The following is a 23,259-nucleotide window of genomic DNA, read 5'->3' as shown; positions in this document are numbered from 1 at the left end:
ATAGTGCAAAATTATTGTGGATGCCATTCTTCAGTTGAGACATTAAACTGAGGACTTGTTTATCCATTCTTCTGGTTCAGATGGACATTCGAGATCCCAAGATACATTTATTGAAGACCAGTGTGAATTCTTGGTGTACTGGCTAAGATACTTGCTTTCCATCTGCAAAAAGAGATTAAGTGGTTATTTAATTTATTGCTGTTTGTGTTCGTCTTTCTATTAAACATTTAGCGGATGTAACAGTAAGTGACTACTTTCATTTAAAACCCTGGAGGACTTTTGGCTATAACATTAAACATGAAAAGTAAATATCGAATTACCTTTTGCCTTTTAGGATTCCAAGCTGATAGTAACCATCTCAAGACAAAGCCTACAAGCAGTTAAAAAAATAGAAATTCCTCAACTAAGTCAGACAGTAAAATAAGAAACAAAAATCAGCATAGCATAACATGCAAGAAAGATGTGGTTTGTCGCTCTTAAATTGTAATGCAAACCACTACAATCAGAATTATTTTTAAATCCTAACAGTTTGAAGGTTTCCTTTACTTTAGAGTCATACAATAGACAATAGACAATAGATGCAGGAGTAGGCCATTCAGCCCTTCGAGCCTGCACCGCCATTCAATATGATCATGGCTGATCATTCCCAATCAGTATCCCAATCAGCACAGTAAATTACACTTCAGCCCACTGTGTTGGCACTGGCTAAAAACAATTAATTATTCTAACCCCATTTTCCAGCACATGGCCCATAGCCTAATATGCCAAATGCACATCTAAATGCTTCTTAAATGTTATGAGGGTTTCTGCCTCGACTATCCTGACAGGCAGTGAGTTGCAGATTCCCACCACTCTCTGGTTGAAAAAGCTTTTCCTTTCATCTCTTCCAAATGTCCTGCCCCTTAAATCTATGCCCACTGGTAATTGATCCCTCCATCATGGGGACAAGTTTCTTCCTGTCTTCCCTATCTATGTCCCTCAATTTTATACATCTCACTCATGTAGCCCCTCAGTATTCTCTGCTCTAAAACAATCTCAGTCTATCCAATCTCTGTTCATAACTGAAACACTCCAGCCCGGACAACATCCTGGTAAGTCTCCTCTGTTCCTTCCCTGGTCTAATCATGTCTCTCCCATAATGTAGATTCCAGAACTGCACAGAGCTTTGAGATTATATTCAAGTAGGCTTGATAATGGGTGACCTAAGATTAGCAGCAGCAGAAGAAGAAAGTAGCTTCTGAGATTGATTTTTATCATCAAATTTCACAAATTTCTTCATAGGTCATCCTGGAGATTTCACATCGGAATCTGGAATGCTAACAGAATTTTGGTTTGTTATTCACGTGAATAGATGGAGCACCTGAACTTTCTGAGAGAATATAACTGCTGCTTGCACATGAAAAAGCCTTTGTGGCAGATCACATTATCATTTTGCAATACAACATCTCAAGCAATAGATCAATGCAGTTCTTACAATTGATCTCCATGTCACTTGCATAACAAACCATCCACCAAATTAAAAAGCAATATTTCTAATCCTCTGTTTATGGACATACATACAAATTAGGAACTCGAGGAATCCATTTAGCCCTTCAAACTGATGAACACTTATTTTTTCCACATTCCCATGGACATAATGAGACAAACCTCACTGAACATGATGGGCTGATTTCTGTATTCATTATGCACATAACTTGCTTATGATGAACAATTCAGAAGGCATGGTACATTAACTGAAGAGGTATTCTACTAACGTGGGATTCCAGGATCTTGTAACTTGTTTTTTAAAAGAAACTTTGAATGTATTGAATTTGATTTTTTAATCAATGTTTTTCATGTGACTGTGGGACCTAAAAAATATTTTAGATCATCTGTAAAGCTCCAAATAGTACGAAGAAAGATCTGTGCAACCAAAGATTGAAGATCATAATTAATTGGTTTTCGGGCCTCAGCTACAGATCTATGAGATCATTTACATGATTGAGATCAGTTTAATAGTCTTTAAAAAAAATAGTTGATTATATTTGATTTAAATATCTTCCATCTCAGTTTATGAGGATATTTTAAGTCCTATGTTTTTATCCATATATTGCTAATTGAAAAAGTATAAATGGATGTCAATTATATATGAATGTGAATTCAGATCTTCATTGGAGACTTCATGAAAATACTCTCTGGTATTCAACAATTCTTTGTGATATTGAAAAATTTAACATCTTGTCTCCAAATATCACAGATATTGAATAACGAACCAATTAAAACTTTAGGGTTGACAAAGAAAATGTAGGCAAAAGTGAAGACTGCAAATGCTGGGAACCAGAGTTTAGATCAGAGTGGTGCTGGAAAAGCACAGCAGGTCAGGCAGCATCCGAGGAGCAGGAAAATCGGCAAAAGCCCTTCATCAGGAATGGAGGCAGGGAGCCTCCAGGGTGGAGAGATAGGTGGGGTGGGGTGGAGCTGGTAGAACGAAGCAAAGAGTACAATAGGTAAATGGGGTGGGGTTGGAGGAAAATGTAGTGTTACAAAATGTTGTATTTATCTGTACTAAATTAACAAAATATTGTTGTGTTGTGTTGATGACTGCACTAAATACATGAAAACCTCACAGTTCCAATCATTGGTTTGTAACAAATATCAACTTGACTCTTATTAAGATTTCTTAATTTTGATCATTATAACATCTAAAGGTAAGAAACAAATAAAGATTCAAAATCATTATACTGTATTAGTGTTTTTTGGGGATTTAAGCGCCATGTAAGGATTATAGAAAAAATTAATTTCGAGAGATTTAGATCTCTGCATATTTATGTTGTAAGATAATGTAATTATACCAATGCTAACTGTTCACTACATTCAGCTTGGATTTTCTGAAGCATAGCTTGACCGGATGTGAATGGACAAAATAAGATTTACTTTCTCTATTTTTTTTGGAATCCTACAAGTTATCCTGCTTGTTTTCATTGTTGATCGATAACATGCATCATTGGCAGGCAGTACTTTGTACTTGCTACTTACCAATGATTTCAACTATATATATTGAGGCTGTACAGGACATTGGTGAGACCTCTTCTGGAGCACTGTGTCCAGTTCTGGTTGGCATGTTACAGGAAGGAGAGATTAAGCTAGAGAGGGTTCAGAAGAGATTTACCAGGATGTTGCTGAGTATGGAAGTTTTGAGTTATAAAGAAAGGCTGGATAGGTTGGGACTTCTTCCTCTGGTGCTTAGGAAGTTGAGAGGTGACTTTATAAAGATTTATAAAATCATGAGTATAGATAAAGTGAATGGCTGTTTTCCCTAGGATGGCAGATTTCAAGAGCAGGGCATATTTTTAAGATGAGAGGAGAGAGATTTAAAAAAGACACAAGGGGTTAATGTTTTACATGTGATTTGCATGTGGAATGAACTGCTGAGGAAATCATGGATGCGGGCATAGTTACAAAATTTAAAAAGCATTTGGATAAGTACATGAAAAGGAAAGGTTTGGAGCGATATGGGCAGGAGTAGGCATGTGGGAATAGTTTAGTTTGGAATTATAGTTGGCATGTTCTGGTTGGACCAAAGGGTCTATTTCTGTGCTATATGACTCTGTGACAACATCTAGGACAGTGTTTAGTTTATATAAGAAGTACAGTATTACAGTCTATTAGTTATATTACATAATTAATAAGGAGCAATATGTCAAAAACAACTTTTCTCCATTAATTCAGAGCATGGATTCGGCTTATTTTGTCTTTTCATTACACATGTAGTGGTTTTCTATAGTACATCTTAATAGAATAAATAAAAGAAATGAAGACCCTGCTTTGTGAATTTTCTCTGTATACAGTAATAGAACAGAAGTATTGAGCTGAACCTTGTGTTTTTTTTCTCTAAGTGTCAGTTTCATGGAGGGTTTCTCACCTCTAGGTCTCACGCGTTTTCTACTTATATCTTACCAACTTTGCCTCATTAATTCCCTACTCCACCCCTCCAGCACCCCTCTCGCCTAATTCTAGCCCCATCTTACCACTCACTGTTCCTGAAACATCTCACCACTGCCATAATATCCTGTAATTAATCAGCATCTCTGGCACTGATGCCATCTTTAAAAGTCTATCGTGCACCTTGACAAACATCATTAGTCTGAAATTGCTGTGCTGAAATTTGCCCCAGACATGGCAGACAGAGAAACTTGGCACTCTACTCTGCAGGCTGAGTCCTGGACATCCTGCTGGATGGGGTGGTGCAGAAACAGGACATCCTCTCCCCCTTGAATGTCTAAAACTGGTCATGACATCAGACCATGCTAGCCTGGCTAGAGGTTACCCCAGGGCAGTCTCAGCCACCAAGAGGAATGCACTGTAGTGTAAATGCCACCATCTTCTCTCTGATACCTCATAGTCTCTCTATCTCTGTACAAGACATAGCTCCCACCAAGGCTGATGCCCTTTCACACTCAGTATTGCCTGAAACACCTACCATCATTCACAGTAACCCACCCAACCTGTAATAACACGAATCCTGCTTACACTCTGTGTTGCCCAATCATTCCCTGTGTCTGCACCAAAACTAACAGCTGTGCACTCACTTTCATCTCCTAAAATCCCTGCCTTTCTCCCATTCCAAGAGGGAAGAGAAGGTCAATGTGAGTGATGGACTGCTTAACATTTGGCTCCTCCCTCCTCATGAGGAGAGGATCCTGAATCTATTCATCGCAAGTACCTGATTACCCATGCCCAATCCTTTGGACTAATTTTGGAGACTCCCCTTGATTTACTGTGCCAGGACCTCCTGCCAAAGGCGATCTCTCCAGACTTGACTAAAGCCTGTTGACAACAATGACAAGTTTCCTGGATTTGTGTCTGTGCTAAGCAGCAGGACAATACTGTGAGCCTAGTACCTCTCGTTCAAAGGCAAGGAAAAACAAGGATGCTGTCAACATCCAGTAGGCTAAGAGTGAGTGAGTGCTATGAGAGCAAGCATGTGGCTTGATGCAGTCCATGAGCTGGGTGTATGTCCCTGAGTGCAAAGTGTCCTGCCTAGAGCATCACAATGGTAGTTGTTGGTGCAGCTTTAAAGTACAGAAGTGCCATGAGGATGATACATGGTGGATGTGGGGTGCATTTGGCTGCTGCCCATGAAGTTTGGTGCCCAGTATCCAACATAAATATACTTCAGAGCAAATAGTTAGCTGAAATAACCAAGTACACGAGATGACTTCCAAGTTGAGAATCTCAGTGATTAATTTGCTGACAAGCAGGTGATAGGAAAATACATATTAATGAGGCGAGATGTGTAGTTTAACAGGTCCTTAACAGGTAATAATCCCCATTAATTGGCATCTCTCTGCTCCCTAGTGAGAATCTTGCCTCGATACGGAGAACCTGATTTAAAGATGCAGTGAGCTACACTCGTTATTGAGACAGCCTTTGCTGGGCTTATTGTAAAATTCTTCCATATCTCGCCATAACCCATGTTGGTCAGGTGCTATATAAGGATCTGTCCACTTTGTTATTGTTCTTATTGAATATTCATAGACATTACCAAATAGAACATGAACTGATTAATAGAGAAAATAAAAAGTCTAAGAAAAAATATAAATACATTTTATATCTTTAAATATTGGAGCTGAGGAAGACCCTTAAAATGTTTGTGTTTGTGAAGATCTCGGCAATTTGAATAAAAGCATCTCATCTTTGTCTCAGAGAAAAACATTTTTTGCCAATTTGATTATTTTACTTTCATAAAAGAAATACACATGCAGAATTACCTCAGCCAAGTAGTTTCTCTGTTTGTTTGTTTATGAAATTAGCAGTCCTGACCTCTGAGACTTCTTTATCCTCACTTGAACTCTCACATCTCCTCTGACAATAGTACAGACTTCCAAAATCTCAGTTTCAACTCTTTAACTTTAAATCTAACTTTAAATCTAGGGAATGTTTTTCTCCATGCTTTTCACATTACTTAACTAAATGAGCAGATTATGCATGTATGATATGGTTTGTATAGCTATATAGCTGTGTTATATGTTACAAACTGTTTCATTCATACTATCAAATACATTAAATTGTATTTGGAGAATAATATGATCTCGTTAACAACATTTCATTCCATTTACTTATGTTCATTTTGACACCATATGATGTCCTAATTCTCTAAATAGTATCTAAATTGAATCAAATGATCACTCAGAGAAAGTTAAGTGAGCGTCGTCACCATGGCTATAGTAAGGCAATCAAGGACTAGAAGAGCATTTTAAACTGGGGTCATAGACCCAGGGATGTTTAAGGCCAGAATTAAAATGACAAAGGCATAAATTAGAAGCCTGAATAGCCCTTGATTAGACTTTGTTCAGCCCAAAGAAAAGGTGGGAGATCTTTCAATAAAACTGTTATAAGTGGGAAACTGTAAATCACTTATTTGCTGTAAACCACAAGGATAGGGAATCACTCAGGGAAAATTGTGAAAGAAACAGTGATCATTATTAGAGCCACAGAGAGCAGGAATCATCCAGAAAAAGGCCTTAAAGAACCATCTCTCAAAGCTTTGAATAGCGGGAGTCATTTATTAAAACAGTGATTAAAGAGGGCATTGTTCAACTAAGCGAGAGTCATTGAATAAAACTGTTAAGGAAATGAGAATCATTTATTGAGTCCGCGAACAGTAGGATCCTCTAATGAAGCCATGAAAAAAAGTAGAAATCATCCATATTAGCTGCTAAAGGCAGGACTCCTCATTTTAGCTGCAAGAAGGTGAAAGTCCTCCATATTTTCCTTAAATCAAGGGAAACCACTATAGTCCATGTAGCAAAGGTCAGGAGAACTGTCTTTACTACAAAATAAAAGTCTTTTAAGGAAGGAAAATAAATAATTACATTAGGAAGACATGACATCGGATACTATATTGTCAAGAAGATTTAATTTCAGGGTTTGGAGATACCAGTGTTGGACTAGGGTGTACAAAGTTACAAATCGCACAACACCAGGTTAACAGGTTTGACTGGAAGCACTAGCTTTCAGAGCGCCACTCCAACGACCTGATGAAGGAGCGGTGCTCCAAAAGCTAGTGCTTCCAATTAAACCTGTTGGACTATAGCCTAGTGTTCTGTGATTTGTAACTAATTTCAGGGGTTGATTTAATAGAACACAGAATTGAATATCTTGAAGAAAACAGCTCTTAAGATAGAGAAAGCTTCCAAATTAGATCCCAACTTAGATGCTCAACAAGTAAATACATTTGAGAGCATAGTTGATGATGTTATAACTCACCAAAGTGTTGTAGAAGAAGTGAAAACTACTGACAATTACTTTAATCTCCGAATAAAGAAATGTCTTGGTAGACCAAGAATTAATACAAGTGTCCAACATCCAGGAGATTCCATAGATGATTTAATTAATGATCTCCACAGATTAGCCCAAAGATTATTTAACATCAGACTTCCCCCAGTCCAACAGAGAATTGGCAGTTGTTTTTGGAAAAGTAATATAACTCCAGTATGATGTGTGACTTAGAGGAAAAATCATAAACTGTGGCATCCTCATATATCTGCTGCCTTATGACAGATATCAGCTGTGAGGATGCTGTCCAGGAGCCTTAGTATCATGCTATGATGCATTTTGTAATAGGGCACACTGCTAGCACTGTGCTGTCAACTTCCTCATTTCACCCCAATTAGTTACGTGTCAGCAATGCCCATCTAGCACTCTCACACCCCACCATCAACTGAGGTCTTTAATTTGGAATTAATACCAATTTAAGGACCTCATCTCACTGCTGCTGGTATTGACCAGATGGGTGATTCTTCATGCCAATAAAAAGCTAGAGATCAAACTAGAGGCAGAGACAGGGTGGAAGGCAGGAGAGATGAATTGACAAAAGAGATATTGCTACAAAGCAAAGGAAATAATAGTGGGGCAAGTAATGAAAGGAAAGATTGGTCTAGAGGTTGGGCAAATTTTAATAGCAGAAGAATTAACAAGTGATCAGTTTGTATCATCTGAAATTGTTGACCTCTACAATGGAGGAAGGACTGCCAAATCTGTGACCTACCTACCATTTTTAAGTGTCTGTGGAATCTCCAGAACTCAGAACAACTCTGCATCCTTCTGTCAGCACTAACAGTCTCACCTCAGAAGGTCACTAATTTGATTTCTACTCCAGAGACCTGTTTACAGATGTACCAAGTGAGTGCTGCATTGTTGGATTTGCTGGTTTTCAGTGAGAGAAGGAGTGGAAAGATTTTTCTCTCGATATGTTAAACTGAATTTCTGTCTGCCATTTTAGGTGATTATAAAAGATCTTCTTACAGTGTTCAAGGGAAGACTGGGATAGCCTCAGTGTGTTCTGTCAAATATTTATCTCCATCTAGTATTACTAAAACTGGTCATTGTTCAAATTTTTCACATTTATTCATAAGGTGTGGGAATCGCTGGCTGGCCAGTATTTACTGACCATTTCTAGTTGCCCTTAACAAAGTGATGGTGAGCTAAATCCCTTGAAGTGCTCTGTAGGTAGACCCACAAGGCTGTTAGGGAGGGTATTCCAGGATTTTGACCAGTGACAGTGAAGGAACAGCAATACATTTCCAAGTCATAATGGTGAATGACTTGGACAGGAACTTGCAGGTGATGGTGTTCCCATATTTCTGCTACTTTTGTCCTTATAAGTGGCAGTGGTTGTGGATTTGGAAGATGCTATGTAAGATGTATCTTGTACACACTACTGCTACTGAGCATCGGTTGTTGAGGGAGTGACTGTGGATTTGGTGCAATCAAGTGGGCTACTTTGTCTGGGATGGCGATGAGCTTTTGGGGTTTTGTTAGAGATGCACTCATGCACTCTATCACTCTCTTGACTTGTGTTTTTTAGATAGTGGGCAAGGTTTTGGGAGCCAGGAGCTGAATTCTATGGCTCTTAGCCCCTGACCTGCTATTGTAACCACAGTATTTATATGGCTACCCCATTTCAGTTTCTTGTCAGTGCTAACCCCCAAAATGTTGTTTGTGAGGTGATGGTAATACCATTGAATGTCTGGATGCAACGGTCAGATTCTCTCTTGTTTGAGAGAGTAATTACCTGGCAATTGTGAGACACAACTTTTACTTGCCATTTGTGAGGCCAAATCTGGATATTGCCCAGTTCTTGCTGCATTTGCACATAGACAGATCCTGTATCTGAGGAGTCACAGATCTTAAGGAAATACCCCTACTTCTGAGCTTATGATAGAGGGAAGGCCATTGATGACGCAGCTGAAGATGGTTGGGTGTAGGACAGTGTGAGCTTGCTGTGTGTAACTAGGCTGCTAATACTTCAACAGTAACTATATTTCAAAAATACTGCATTGGATTTGAACTGTGTTGGAATATTTTGAACTCATGAAAAATGCTAAACGAAGCTAGGCACATAATCTAATGTAAGCCCTTGTGTTCTCTACATTTCACTGTATTTTCTATATGATAGGAATGATTTTAACTTGAACCAACATTTTTATTTGAATCATTTTTTCACCCTATGTTTTCTCTCTGCTAAAGTATCAAAGGAACATGATATTTCTGTGTCTGAGCATCTGTGTCTGAGCATCTGTGTGCTCTTTTAACTGCATTACATTCAAAGATGCTTGTAGGCCTGTAGAAGCATGTATTTTTATAGAAAATATTGTGGTTTCTCGATGTACACAAATCTCAGCTACCATGTTTTGAGCTGTTCCATTTGCAGATAATTTGAAACCATAGTTTTTGAAGAAGCACCTTGGAATGCTTTCCTGTGTTAAGGGTATATAGGTGCAAGTTGCTGTTGATGTCAGCTGTCTGCCTTGACTCCTAACTAATAGTGACTCCTAACTAATAGTGGGGTGTTATAGTCAGTCAGCATGAGCCGATGCATTGTGTGGAACAGGTTAAAGAAACAAAATCCTCTGATCTGTTGGAAAGATGACAGGAACTAACTAACTTTAATTCATTTGTTTCTTAGAGCACAGGAAATCCTGTGGGAGAGGGGAATTTGTGATTAGCATATTGTGATGAAGACATTTTCCTTTATTTTTCATAATATGTGGGGATTGTAGACAAGGCTTGGATTTGTTGCCCATTCCTAATTTCCATGAATAGAGTGGCTTGCTAGGTAATTTCAAAGGATAATTGCTGTGGGTCTGGAGTCAAGTGTAGGCCAGAATGGGTAAGGATGGCAGACTTCCTTCTCTAAAGGCCTTTTACGGCAATTGATGGTAGATTCATGGCTGCCATTACAGATGAATAACCTTCATCCAGATTTTAATAATTGGATTATTATTCCAGTGATGACAACACAGTGTCACCATCTCCCCATAATTGTGGCTCTAGGTTCCATCACACAGGCCTCCTGAGCTAACTGAAACTCGCTAAACTGAGCAAGGTGATGGGAGAGCAGTGAATTAACAGGCTGGAAATCCTTTAAATACTCAGATTTCCTCGATGCATGGTTTTTGCTCACAGAACTGCTACCTTTCTGTCTTTAACCTGTACTTCCCAGTTGTCAGCCAGTAATGTTGGGCATCTCCAGCAGGAGCAGGAGCTGCTCTCTCTCCTCAGCCCTGTATTAGAGAAAACAAATGAACACATAATACCACCTTCCACAAGGCATTACCCTCAGCATAGAGTTTGCTGATAGAGGATCCGATTTCTGGCATGACTGAGCAACAGTGTCTAAGGAGAGTCAGATGTTTGTGTCAGATTCCTGGAACAAGTCCACCTTCTGAATGAATGAGGTGAAGATGTGCAATGCCAACTGGTCGAGTCATCACATTTCTTAAATTTCTTTACCTTTTGGCTCCTTCCAGAAACCAGATTGTGGTAACTACAGAATCACAAAATTGGCTGCACAGAAATACATCTCAAAAGTTACTGATACTATGGTGGCTAGAGCTGCCACAGCTGAGTGCAAGTGAGTACTGCAGATGCTGGAGATTAAATTCAAGAGTGTGGTGCTGGAAAAGGAAAGGAGGAGCATAAAAATCGACTCGGATGCTACCTGACCCGCTGTGCTTTTTCAGCACCACATTCTTGACTGCCATAGCTGAGGCCAGTTGGGAATAAGAGAAACCAAGGACTTGCTGCTTTGGTTGGATTTTCACAACACCTCCCAGACTGAGTCAAAGTAACAATGAAGGCAACTAGAAATTTAAATGAGGGATTGGTATAGGAGACAGGGGCTTTACTTCACGGGCCACCAGCATCAGTACGAGAGAAAGAAAGAGTTGTTCCATTTGGATAAACTTTAGCTGATCTAGGCCTGGTAGGTGCCATTCCTGGATAATCAAATAACTGGGGGCTAAGGCAGATTTAGATTTTAAAATTGGAAGTGGGAGGACTCAGGTACGGGTGTATTCAAAAGCAGCAAGGGAACGGCAACAGGAGATTTTAGATAAAAGAAAATAAGTTGAGTGGGTGAAGAAGGGACAGAAAGAGTAGCAAAGTTAATGAGGCTTTAGACACAAAGTGATGCCAGGAAAAAAAAATTAAAAAATCAAAGCTAATTGCACCACATCTGACTGCATGAACCCTTTGCAACAAATTAGATTAATTAGTAGTATCTATGAATACTAATATACTAGAAATAATAGCCTTTATGGAGATGTGGTTGCAAAATGTTCAAGGCTGAGAACATTTTGGTGAAAAGAAAAGCAAAAAAAAAGGGTTAAATCTGATAATAAAGGATAGAATAAGGACAGTATAGGGAAAGGATCTTAGTACTTTTTGATTTTCTGAGCTGTTTGTTTGGAGCTAACAAATACCAGGGGGAAGAAAAGGTATTACAGGACAGAATACAAAGCAAGAAATCATGGCAGGCAATTTAACAATGGTAATTCTTCCACTCTGCTGAGATGGCTGACAAGTCCAGTGTGTGATCTAGGTCTCTCACAAATTTAGGAAGGTGTCGCTTGGAGGATCGGGTAGATGATTTGTTGGGAGGAGAGTTTTTTCCCTTCAATGCTTCATCTTCCTCTTTGCATGTGTTCAGTAACTTCCCAAAGGTACATTCTCCATTTTAGTTGGTCACAATGTGTCAGCAGCAAGTATGTTTTATGAGTTTAGGGATGGTTGCAGCATATGCCCAAAGTGTTTCCATTGTCCTCCTGAAAGTCCTCTGCCTTGGGCAAGTACTCAGTAAAGCTAGAGATCAGGAGTCTGGCGTCACATGAAAAGCAAATGTATTCCACCTGGTTCCCATGTTTTTAGTGTTTTTAGCATCCCTCGGTGGTGGATATGTTGGTATTGGAGAGGATATTGGAATTAGGATACCATTCGTACCACCATAGTTGGAGAATCTAGTGAAGAATCATTGGTGGTACTTGTCCAGTGGTTTGGTGCCTGCTACAAGTTTTCAAAGTCACCAAAGTACACAGGAGCACAGGGATTAATGCTATCTGGTAAACCACGGCCTTCGTCTCATAGGTTTAAGATTCTCCTCCTCAAGTATTCATCCTTCAGTCAACTGAAAGCTCTACTAGTGCAATGGAAGTAATGATGAATATTTCACATTTTGCTAGGATCTCACCATTGATCTTAATCAATGAGAAGAGGTATCTTGCTTGGGGAGCTGGTTGGAAACTATCCAGTCAGTGAAAGGCATGTTTTCTCATATGCTTCAGAGTAGTCAGTTTCCATCTGTATTTTGGAACTCATGGTTGATGTTGGAATGAGTTTGGTTTCAGATTAATGGTGGAGCCCATCTGACTGGACACAGTTAATTTATAGTAGTGTGGAATGTGCATTTTCTAAAGCAGTATGTTGAGAAACTTAACAGAAAATGAGCAATTCTGGATCCAATAATGTGCAATTATAAAGCATTAATTAATTAATAACTTTGTCATGAAAGGGTCTCTGAGGAAGGATATGCAAAAGTTCAACATGCACTTGTTTTCCTGTAGTCTCTGATTCTGCTCAGAATTGACTACTCTTCCCTTGGAGCTGGATGTCAGTATAAAGTCCTCAGACATCACACCACTCCTGCTTGAGACAAACTCTTCAAGTCCCACTACATAGCTGAGCAGAGGAAATGTGAGTATAACATCACAAATTTTCAATTGCTACTCCAGAAAAGTCCCCCTTTTTAATGACCCTGACTACCCATGTCTCTAACACTTACTCCTGCCGATTTGTGATGGGTGACACAACATATGACAATACAACTTCCTGTATTGGTGACCCCACTGAAGTTTATGCATTTGGACTGATGAATGGTATACATGAGCTATTTCATGGTACTTCCATAGATCGTGCAACCTCCTCTGAGAGACCTCCATCCTCTTCTGCATTCTCCCCGGGTGGTTCTTGGAATACCTGCTTGGCACAAAAGATATGAATTGAAAGTGACAAAGTGAAAGAGTTCAAAGTCATAATTGTGCCAATCATGTTTTAGTGATTGGTGACACCAGGTTGACATGGGAAGTGTTGCATATCATGTGACTATGAGATATGTGGATGCTATAGCTTGAAGAGCCACCCCAGAGTTTCACCTCTCCCTGTTGTTCTGCCTTTCTTTACCTTCAAAGAAAGAAACAAGAGAGTCATGAGAATGAGTTGTGGAGTGTGTTGAGAGGATGGAATGTCATTTGTGGAGGTGACTGAGTGAAGGGAATGCATACGATGAGGATGAGTGGTCAGTAGTGACTGGTCAAATGGGAATGTGAGGAGGTACCTTGAAAGATGCCGGTGGTTGGACTTGCAAGGTATTTTGGATAGATAAGGCTGGTGCATGAGAAAGCTGATAAAGTCACTGATGGGGTTAGTGTTGAATGTGATATGCCATTCCCTTTTATGTATGAGTGAGAGATCACATTCATGCCACCTCTTTAGTCACTTCCAACTGTACTTGCTTGACTTTTGAAGGGGGTGTTCTTCCTTCAACCTATAAATCATCTGTTGGTTGCCAGATCCTGCAGATTGATGTTGAAGAATATCTCAGAGAACCACGGGAAGCCTTCCTTAATTGAGAATAGTATCAGTCATGTTGTTGTCTCTCTTATGGCCAGTTGTAGAATTTTCTGCCTCTTTAAATACTGAAACCTCGACTGTACATTATGTGTCGTCATGACGTCTAACGCTCCAACTGGGTGTAAATCCGGGAAGGGGGGATACCAATTTCATGGTTCTGTTTGAAAACACCAGGAAAACCAATGGTGAATTGTCTCACTTTGCCACACTATTCCAACAGCCCTTTGTGGGAGTTGAAAAGGTAAAGCTCAGTGCATGTTCTTTTGGCACTTACCTGGCAAACATGAGAAGATAATTCCTTCCATTTTCCTATAGGATAAGACCAAACAAAAATTATTGCATTAAAATTAGAGGTCAACTGGTCAACATTGTGCATCTGCAGTTAGCCTTTTACAAAATTTAACGAATCATGCAAAATGCAAAGGACTTTTTAAAAAAGACATACGAGAGGAGAAATGAATAGCAAACGATTCCACCCAAGTTTTAAAAAATTAAAGATGAGAAGAAAAGCAGCTATTATCTAATACATGCTTCAGTCTGATCTGAAAAAAAAAGAAAACAAACATTGGGAAGTTCAGTTGAGGAATAGCAATCCAGTAACAAGCCTGGGGAGTGAAGGAGATACACTGGCAGAGTGAGCAAAATGTTGAGATGGTGAAAGGTATGGTAACTGAAATTTGATTGTAGAGTTTTTCCAGTAATTTTATTGTTAACTATATTTTCAAAATTAAATGTGAAAATATATTTCTCTTTTTATGGGAGCAAGATCATTCATATCATACTGTGGTTTTCTGAAAAATGTAAGCAAGTTTTAGTTAGTTTAAACAAAGATTTTGTTTTTGCATTGGTTACCATTGGCCGTCTCATCTTCTCAAGTGTAAGGGAACCAGTTAGGTTCTTTACAGTCACAAGTTTCTAGAAGAGATTGGATTCCCTACAGTATGGAAACAGGTGCTTTGGCCCAACAGCTCCACACTGACTCTCTGATGAGTAACCCACCCAGACCCATTCCCCTAACTAATGCATCTAACACTTTGGGACAAATTAGCATGGCCAATTTACCTGACCTGCACATCTTTGGATTGTGGGAGGAAACCAGAACACCCGGAGGAAACCCACGCACACACAGGGAGAATGTGCAAACTCCACACAGTTGCCCAAGCTGGGAATCAAACCCAGGTCCCTGGTGCTGTGAGGCAGCAGTGCTAACTGCTGAGCCACTATGCCACCCATAACAAGCCTAGAGACTTGCTGTGACCCATTTCAGGTTGGATTACTAGTGGCACACAAACAACCTGGAAGCTAGAGCCAGATTAAAATTGGTCTCAGGCCTCACTAACGTTATTAGAATCAACTGCAAGCACATGACAACTCGACAACGAAAACCAAGAATTCAGATCAATTCCATCATGGAACAGGGAAAATGGTATATCCTGGGGTAGGGAATTTTGATGATTGGCTTATTGTGGAATTGTGATAGCAGTTATGATCTTTGTAGTATTTTGATGTCAACTGCTTAAGTCACTAAAGAATCTCGAGTTTTTTGCATCACAGCCTATAAGTTCATGTGAAGGTCTGCGTCAACCTTGTTTTGGGCAATTGCCATAAATGTCCAAAAAATAAGTTGACTCAATGTTGGGTTACATGTCTTTCAGGCATCCTTCAGATATTGAGCCCAAATGTTTTTCATTGTGCCTATGATATGCAACATGGGTCATTTTCTAAGCCACACACTAATGTGTCTCTACATGGAAATGCACAAATAAATTATGACTGTTTCAATAAGGTGATCAATTTACAGCATTTGTTTTGAAGTATAATTCCATTTTGAATTTCAGTTTTGGAATTATAAACACTTTCCAAATGCATATTTTAATAGCTATGAACAATTATTAGGATTCCATAATAGGATTGTTTCGTAGCCAGTGTTAAAGTAGGTACTGCTGCTAAAAATAATGTCAATGGAGAGGTAGTTAGGTTTTACATAAATACCTCATAGTTGACCAAAGGGACTCTGCACCATATTTAATATGTCTTTTTTTTCTGAAATGTTTATATTTCATTTATCTCCACACAACTAGTTCATGTAAAGCTTGCACATGAATAACAGCATTAGTATTCCCATTGTCTACAGATGCTTTGGAGCTAAATCTTAAAGGAGGATAGAGCACTAATAAACTCAAATGTTACCACTTCACCCAATTAGTTTTAAATGTACAGTGAATTATGAGAAAGTGAATTCAAAGTAAATTACAAGAATTTTTTATGATATTGTTTATATTCCAGTTGTGGTATTTGACATATTTAATTCCTTGGTTGAGATGAATGTATTCCTTAATATAAAATCTATCTTCCATGGGCAACCAAGCGAAAGTTAAAATCTTTTAAATTTTTTGTTGCATGTCTGTTTGAGCAACCTTTTTTGTTTGAAAAATAAATCACACAGTAAAAACCTGTCAGTTTAGTTTACCTTACCTCCCCTTTAACCTGTAACTCCAATTTGGGCAGTCAGGTTCTGACGTGACTAATATTTTAACTTTAGGAAAGATATTCATACCACAGAATCTTGTAAACAAGATCAGGGGAAGTAGAATGATTTGTCCACATGCAGTGGAATGAATGATTTTTTTCTTGCCGGGATCCTTGCTTGTAAACCAATCTGAATGAGAAGTTTGGTTTTCATTCAGTTGGGGAACATTGCAGCAACCATGATGAGGATACTTGGTGTGGAGATGCCGATGTTGGACTGGGGTGTACAAAGATAAAAATCACACAACATCAGGTTATAGTCCAACAGGTTTAATTGGAAGCACTAGCTTTCAGAGCGCTGCTCTTTCATCGCAACCACCTGATAAAGGAGCAGCGCTCTGAAAGCTAGTGCTTCCAAGGAAACTTGAAGCTTCTACAAAGACAGTAGAGGAGGGTTGACTGCTCCCTAGCTCCTGGAGGGGTTGTATCCCTTAACCTGGGGTCTTTATATAGAGGATGAGATCTCCGATGCCAGAGGATCCTCAAAGGATAGGCCTGTTCCTGCCTCATATGCAATGCTGTAGTGACATTGAACTTCTCTCTGAAGTTGTCCACTCCTTATTTGAGCAGTTGGGTTTTAAAATGTCAACCTGCCACCTGAAAACTGATTAGCTACCCAGCGTCTGCCGTATGTTTAATAAACACAAATATGGAGAGCCTGGAGGCAAATAGGATCACAGGTGAGATTTTTTAAAATGTTAACACTGAACTGGACCCCAAATTTATTCTTACTTCAAGCTATTCTCACTTCAAGAAATGAGAAAATGTTTCCCTCTTTGTGGCTCAGCCTCAGTCTTCTCCCTTGCTATTTTCACCTGGTAAATAAGCAACCGCGACTTCCTATGCAAATTACAGTCAAGTCCCAGTGACATAATTCAAACCCAATGTTCCTATAAAGAAAGACTGCATCAACTTTTGGTCAGTGCTTGCTCAATTGGACAGATTGCAATCAGTAACCTTTGGCTCCAGGGAGAATTAGTAGCATTTATTAGTTTAAATGTCCACCACTGAGTTTCAGCTGAGTATGTCACTCCCTCTCACATGACTTGTTCTTACCTTCTGTGATTCAGTATTCAGTACTTGAAATCTGAAACTTCCTTTAATACATTATGCCAAAGACAAAATCAGTTGGAAGCAAGGAGTATAGTGTTGACAAATGATAACTTCAGACCTTCACTGAAAAAGTAAAGTAAGATGTTCAATGACAATTCTGTTTGGACTATATTCTTTCGTGGGATGTGGGCAGTACTCACAATGCTGGCTAGGAGAAAGTGAGGACTGCAGATGCTAGAGATCAGAGCTGAAAAATGTGTTGCTGGAAAAGCACAGCAGGTCAGGCAGCATCCAAGGAGCAAGAGAATCAACATTTCAGGCATAAGCCTGAAGAAGGGCTTATGCTCAAAACGTCGATTCGCCTGCTCCTTGGATGCTGCCTGACCTGCTGCGCTTTTCCAGCAACACATTTTTCAGCTCACAAGGCTGGCATTTGTTACCCGTCATTCAATGCCCTTGACATTGAATGGCCTGTTTTGCTATTTCAAAGGGAAGAGCCAAACACAATGCTGAGAGACTGGAGTCACATGTAAGCCAGACTAGATTTTTAAAAAAACTTTACTCATAGAATGTAGGTTTTGCTGGCTGGCCAGTATTAATTGCCTGTCTCTCATTGCCTTTGAGAAGGTAGTGGTGAGCTGCCTTCTTGAACGGCTGCAGTTACATGCTGAGGAGAGGGATTTCTGGGATTTTGACCTAGCAACAGTGAAGGAACTACTTCCAAGTAAGGTTGGTGAATGGCTTGGAGAGGAACTTGCGAGTTGTGGTATTTCCATGTATCTGCTGCCACTGCTCTTCTAGATGGAAGTGGTTTTAGGTTTGGAAGGTGCTGTCTGAGGGTCTTTGGTGAATTTCTGCAGTGTATCTTGTAGATAGTACACATTGCTGCTACTGACTGTCAATGGGTGGAAGGAATGGATGCTTGTGGATGTGGTGCCAAGCTTGTTGAGTGTTGTTGGAGCTGCACTCATCCAGGCATGTGGAGAGTATTCCATTACACTCCTGACTTGTGCTTTGTAGGGGGTGGATGGGCTTCGGGGAATGAAGAGGTAAGTTACACCCCACAGGGTTCTTTTATAATTCATTCACAGGATATGAATTTATTACTGGATTAGTGGTGCTGGAAGAGCACAGCAGTTCAGGCAGCATCCAACGAGCAGCGAAATCGATGTTTCGGGCAAAAGCCCTTCATCAGGAATAAAGGCAGTGAGCCTGAAGCGTGGAGAGATAAGCTAGAGGAGGGTGGGGGTGGGGAGAGAATAACGTAGAGTACAATGGGTGAGTGGGGGAGGGGATGAAGGTGATAGGTCAAGGAGGAGAGGGTGGAGTGGATAGGTGGAAAAGGAGATAGGCAGGTCTTACAAGTCCGGACAAGTCAAGGAGACAGTGCTGAGCTGGAAGTTTGAAACTAGGATGAGGTGGGGGAAGGGGAAATGAGGAAGCTGTTGAAGTCCACAATGATGCCCTGGGGTTGAAGTGTTCCGAGGCAGAAGATGAGGCGTTCTTCCTCCAGGCGTCTGGTGGTGAGGGAGCGGCGGTGAAGGAGGCCCAGGACCTCCATGTCCTCGGCAGAGTGGGAGGGGTAGTTGAAATGTTGGGCCACGGGGCGGTTTGGTTGATTGGTGCGGGTGTCTCTGAGATGTTCCCTAAAGCGCTCTGCTAGGAGGCGCCCAGTCTCCCCAATGTAGAGGAAACCACATCGGGAGCAACGGATACAATAAATGATATTAGTGGATGTGCAGGTAAAACTTTGATGGATGTGGAAGGCTCCTTTAGGGCCTTGGATAGAGGTGAGGGAGGAGGTGTGGGCATTTATTGCCCATCCCTAATTGCCCAGAGAGCAATTGAGAATCAACCACATTACAGTGAATCTGAAGTTACTTGTAGACCCGACTAGATAAGGATGGCTGATTTCCATAGTGAACTCAATGAGATTTTCCTGATAATGGCTTGATGGTCATCGTAAGACTTGTAATCCCAGATTTTTATTGAATTCTGATTCCAGCCAAGGCAGTATTTGATCCTGGGTCCCCAGAACATTACCTGGTTCTCTGGATTAATAGTCTAGTGACAATACCATTAGGCCATTGTCTCCCCATGATTTCCTAGCCTTTGATTTGCTCTTTTAGCCACTGTGTTTATGTAGCGAGTCCAGTTGAGTTTCTGGTTAATGGTAACTCCCAAGATGGTTGATAATGGGGGATTCAGTGATGGTAACACTATTTATTCTCAAGGGGCAGTGGTTTGATTGTCTCATATTGGAGATAGTCATTGCCTGGCATTTGTGTGACACAAATGTTACTTGCCACTTATCAGCCCAAGTGTGGATATGATCCAGATCTTGTTGCACTTGAACATGGACTGTTTTAATATCTGATTAGTTGTGAGTGGTGCTGAACATTGTGCAATCATCAGCGAACATCCTGATTTCTGACCTTAGGAGGGAAGGTCATTGATGAAGCAGTTCAAGATGATGAGGCCTAGGACACTATGCGGAAGAACTCTGTCAGAGATGTCCTGGAGATGAGGTGAATGACCTTCAATAAGTACAAACATCTTCCTGTGTGCCAGGTCTGACTCCAACCAATGGAGTTTGCCCCTGATATGCATTGATTCCAGTTTTGCTACACTTGTTGCCACACTTGGCCCAATGGCACTCTCACCTCACCACTGAAATTCAGCTCTATTGTTCATGTCTGAACCAAGGATGTAATGAGGTTAGGAGCTGAGCAAGGACAGCAGATTTTCTTCCCTAAAGGTTATTAGAAAAATGGAGAACTCAGTATGAAAGGAGGTGAAATTAGGCAAAATGTTGAAGAATTATTCAAATGAACATAGTCAATGGAATCAATGGTGTTTATTATTACTTATCACCTGTTATCTGTTCATTTGTCCCTCAAAGTAAAATCCACATTTCATATTGCTGGAAAATTTTGAAATTGCTCTGTATTGTACCATGATGAGACATGAGCCTCCAACAATGTTTACATCAGGTGAAGTGTCCCCAAAGCAGTGTTGGTGGAATAGTGAATTTGAAACCATATAAAATGGAAGTGATACAAATCCAATGATCAAATCAAATAATATCAATAAATCAAAACAGACCAAAGTGAAAGGCCGATTTCATGTAAAAAATGACAATAGTTTTAAAACTACTTCTTTTGGCAGAAGTGATTTCTTTCAGTTTATAAATACAGACAGTATTTTCTCCAATAATGCAATGCATTGGTTTTCCCAGGTCTACATGGACAAGATCCCACTATGAGGTTTTTTAAACTCTCCCTTCGACTGGCATGCACCTGCACTCATGGACACAGCAGCAGGATATCCAGCCTTCAGGCTGTTTTACCAGGGTTGCATTAACACATTATTTGCAATTATACCTCACAATATCAGGTCTGGAATGTTTGTGCCAAAACCTAGTCTTCTGAGTATTTAGTGATGACAATGAACCTACCCCACCATGATGACAACCTACAATTTTATATCCACAGGGTGATATGCTATTCTCAAATGTACTGGTGCAGATTGAAGTAGAACATTTACCCTCTAAATGCAAAATTTGAAAATTTGCACAACTTTTAAAACTTTTTAAAAGCAATATTATTAACAAAACAATTTTAAATATAAATCCATGGGTTATCAATCAAGCAAAAAAAGGTTTCAGTGACATATAACAAGTGGAAGTATTACAGAAGTAAAGCAGAACAAGTCATCATCAATCAGGATAAACCATCAACAAACTGAGTAACATTTTGTCAGTCAATTTAGGAATTAACATTCAACCCTCAGGAACAGGATTAGACAATTGGAAGCAGATAATAAAAACCCAGAACTTCATACTAATTAACAGATCAACTCATGTATCATAGTATTTTGAGACAGTTATACTTGAACAAAGGATTAGAGATAAAAAAAAAGCTGCTGATGCTGGAATCCAAAGTAGATAAGCAGGAGGCAGATAGAACACAGCAAGTCAGGCAGCATCAGGAGGTAGAGAAGTCAATATTTCGGGTATAGCCCTTCAGTCCTGAAAGGTTCCCTACTCTGATTTAAGTAATAAGCTTTACCAAAAATATTTGAACACGCTGTAGATCAATGTGTGTGTTCACACATGACAGTAGTAATATGTAATGTCTAACTTAAAATTAAATAAATAGACATTCACATTTCATGATGAACCAAAAGAAAGGAAAGAAATATTACATTAATGGAATGTATATGTTATGTAAAATTTAAATCAACTGTTTTGAGTAAAATAGAGTAAATAATTCATAACCCTCTTAGTAAAGTGGAATATTATAGAGATAGACATATTAAACAAGGAAAATAAACATTTGTAGAAGTATTTGGCAGAAAAACTTCCAAGATTTGTAGCTATTCCATGGGGCATGACACATTTATTGATAACACGCAGCCACATAATAATTCTTTTCAAAAACAAAGCAGCAATTCTAAATAACAATTTGAACATAGCTTCATTTTATGTTAATTTGTGAAATAAGAGCAAGCTTTCAGGCATTTAGCACTGAATTTGTTGCATCTAACAAATGACCGCCCTTGTGTTGTCATGCAGCAATTTACAATGTACTATCATTACCATCATTAAGTAGTGAATGTAAACAAATGTAAATAACTGGAATTATGCTCATGTAATCCCCTTATTCTACAGGTCTCACAGTTCATCAATTTAACTCTGTGTAAAATTAGAGACTCCATTAGAGATTGCCTGCTCAGCAAGAACCAGTAAATAAAAACAGAAATTGCTGGAAAAGCTCAGCAAGTCTGGCAGCATCTGTGTAGAGAACTTAAAGTTAACATTTCAGGTCTGGTAACCCTTCCTTAGATCTGGAAAAACCCAGTTCTAAGGAAGGGTCACTAGACCCAAAATATTAACTTTGATTTCTCTTCATGGATGCTGCCAGGCATGCTGAGCTTTTCCAGTAACTTCTGTTTTTTGTTTCTGATTTACTTCATCAACAGTTCTTTCAGTGTTTAACAACCAGCAAATAATCAGCATACTTTTTTATCTATTAATTCATGAGATTTGGGCATCACTGGCCAAGCTAGCACTTATTTTCCATCCTAACTTGAAAAACTGATGCTGAACTGCCTTCTTGAACTGCTGCAGTCTGTTTGATATATGTACACCCACCATGCCATTAGGTAGGAAGTTCCAGGATTTTGACAGGCTCAGCCTGTATCCCCTGAAGTTTAGAAGAGTTGAAAGTGACTTAATTGAAATATATCAGATGCTGAGGGGACTAGACCAGATGGATGTTGAAAGGAATGTGGACATATTTCCAGGCCACGATGATGACTGGCTTGGACAGAAACTGGCAGGTGGTGATATTGCCATGTATCTTTTATCCTTGTCCTTCTAGATGATAGTAGTCTTGTGTTTGGAAGGTGTTGTCTGAGGGGCCTTGGTGAATTTGTGCAGTGCATCTTATAGATGGGTAACACTGCCATCACTACAATCGGTGGCGGAGGGAGTGAAGCAAAGTCCTGTCGGACCTTTTGAATTTTTTGAGGACATGACAACCCAAGTGGACTGTGTTAAATGTCAGGACTTAGACTTCCAAGTGTTGCTGATAAAATTCCACTTTAAGTACAACTAACTAAGGTTAGCACTGTGTAATATCCAGTGTGACAGCTGCGTATGGTAAAATGACTGAATAGTAAAACATATGAACATGGAACAACAGCACGCTACTCTGCCCTTCA

At 39.6% G+C, this 23,259-nt stretch overlaps 1 protein-coding gene and 1 long non-coding RNA gene across 10 annotated transcripts in view; one reads left to right on the top strand and one right to left on the bottom strand.

Moving 5' to 3' along the window:
• Nucleotides 1–23,259, top strand: part of adamts9 (ADAM metallopeptidase with thrombospondin type 1 motif, 9) — a 256,708-nt gene that overhangs the window by 141,624 nt on the left and 91,825 nt on the right. The gene's annotated exons all lie outside the window — the stretch shown is intronic.
• LOC140483822 (uncharacterized) overlaps nt 11,629–23,259 on the bottom strand; it is a 50,601-nt gene continuing 38,970 nt past the window's right edge. For 3 of the 4 annotated variants that reach the window (XR_011962044.1, XR_011962043.1, XR_011962045.1), the window contains 2 exons: nt 14,225–14,259; nt 11,629–14,107 (listed from right to left, as the gene is read on the bottom strand). This is a non-coding gene — a long non-coding RNA (uncharacterized lncRNA). The remainder of the gene's footprint in view (nt 14,108–14,224; nt 14,260–23,259) is intronic. The other variant, XR_011962046.1, reaches the window with a different exon arrangement.

This window comes from Chiloscyllium punctatum, chromosome 12 (assembly GCF_047496795.1).
Source record: "Chiloscyllium punctatum isolate Juve2018m chromosome 12, sChiPun1.3, whole genome shotgun sequence".
NCBI classification, from domain to species: domain Eukaryota; kingdom Metazoa; phylum Chordata; class Chondrichthyes; order Orectolobiformes; family Hemiscylliidae; genus Chiloscyllium; species Chiloscyllium punctatum.
This window is presented reverse-complemented; position numbering and strand designations above follow the sequence as displayed.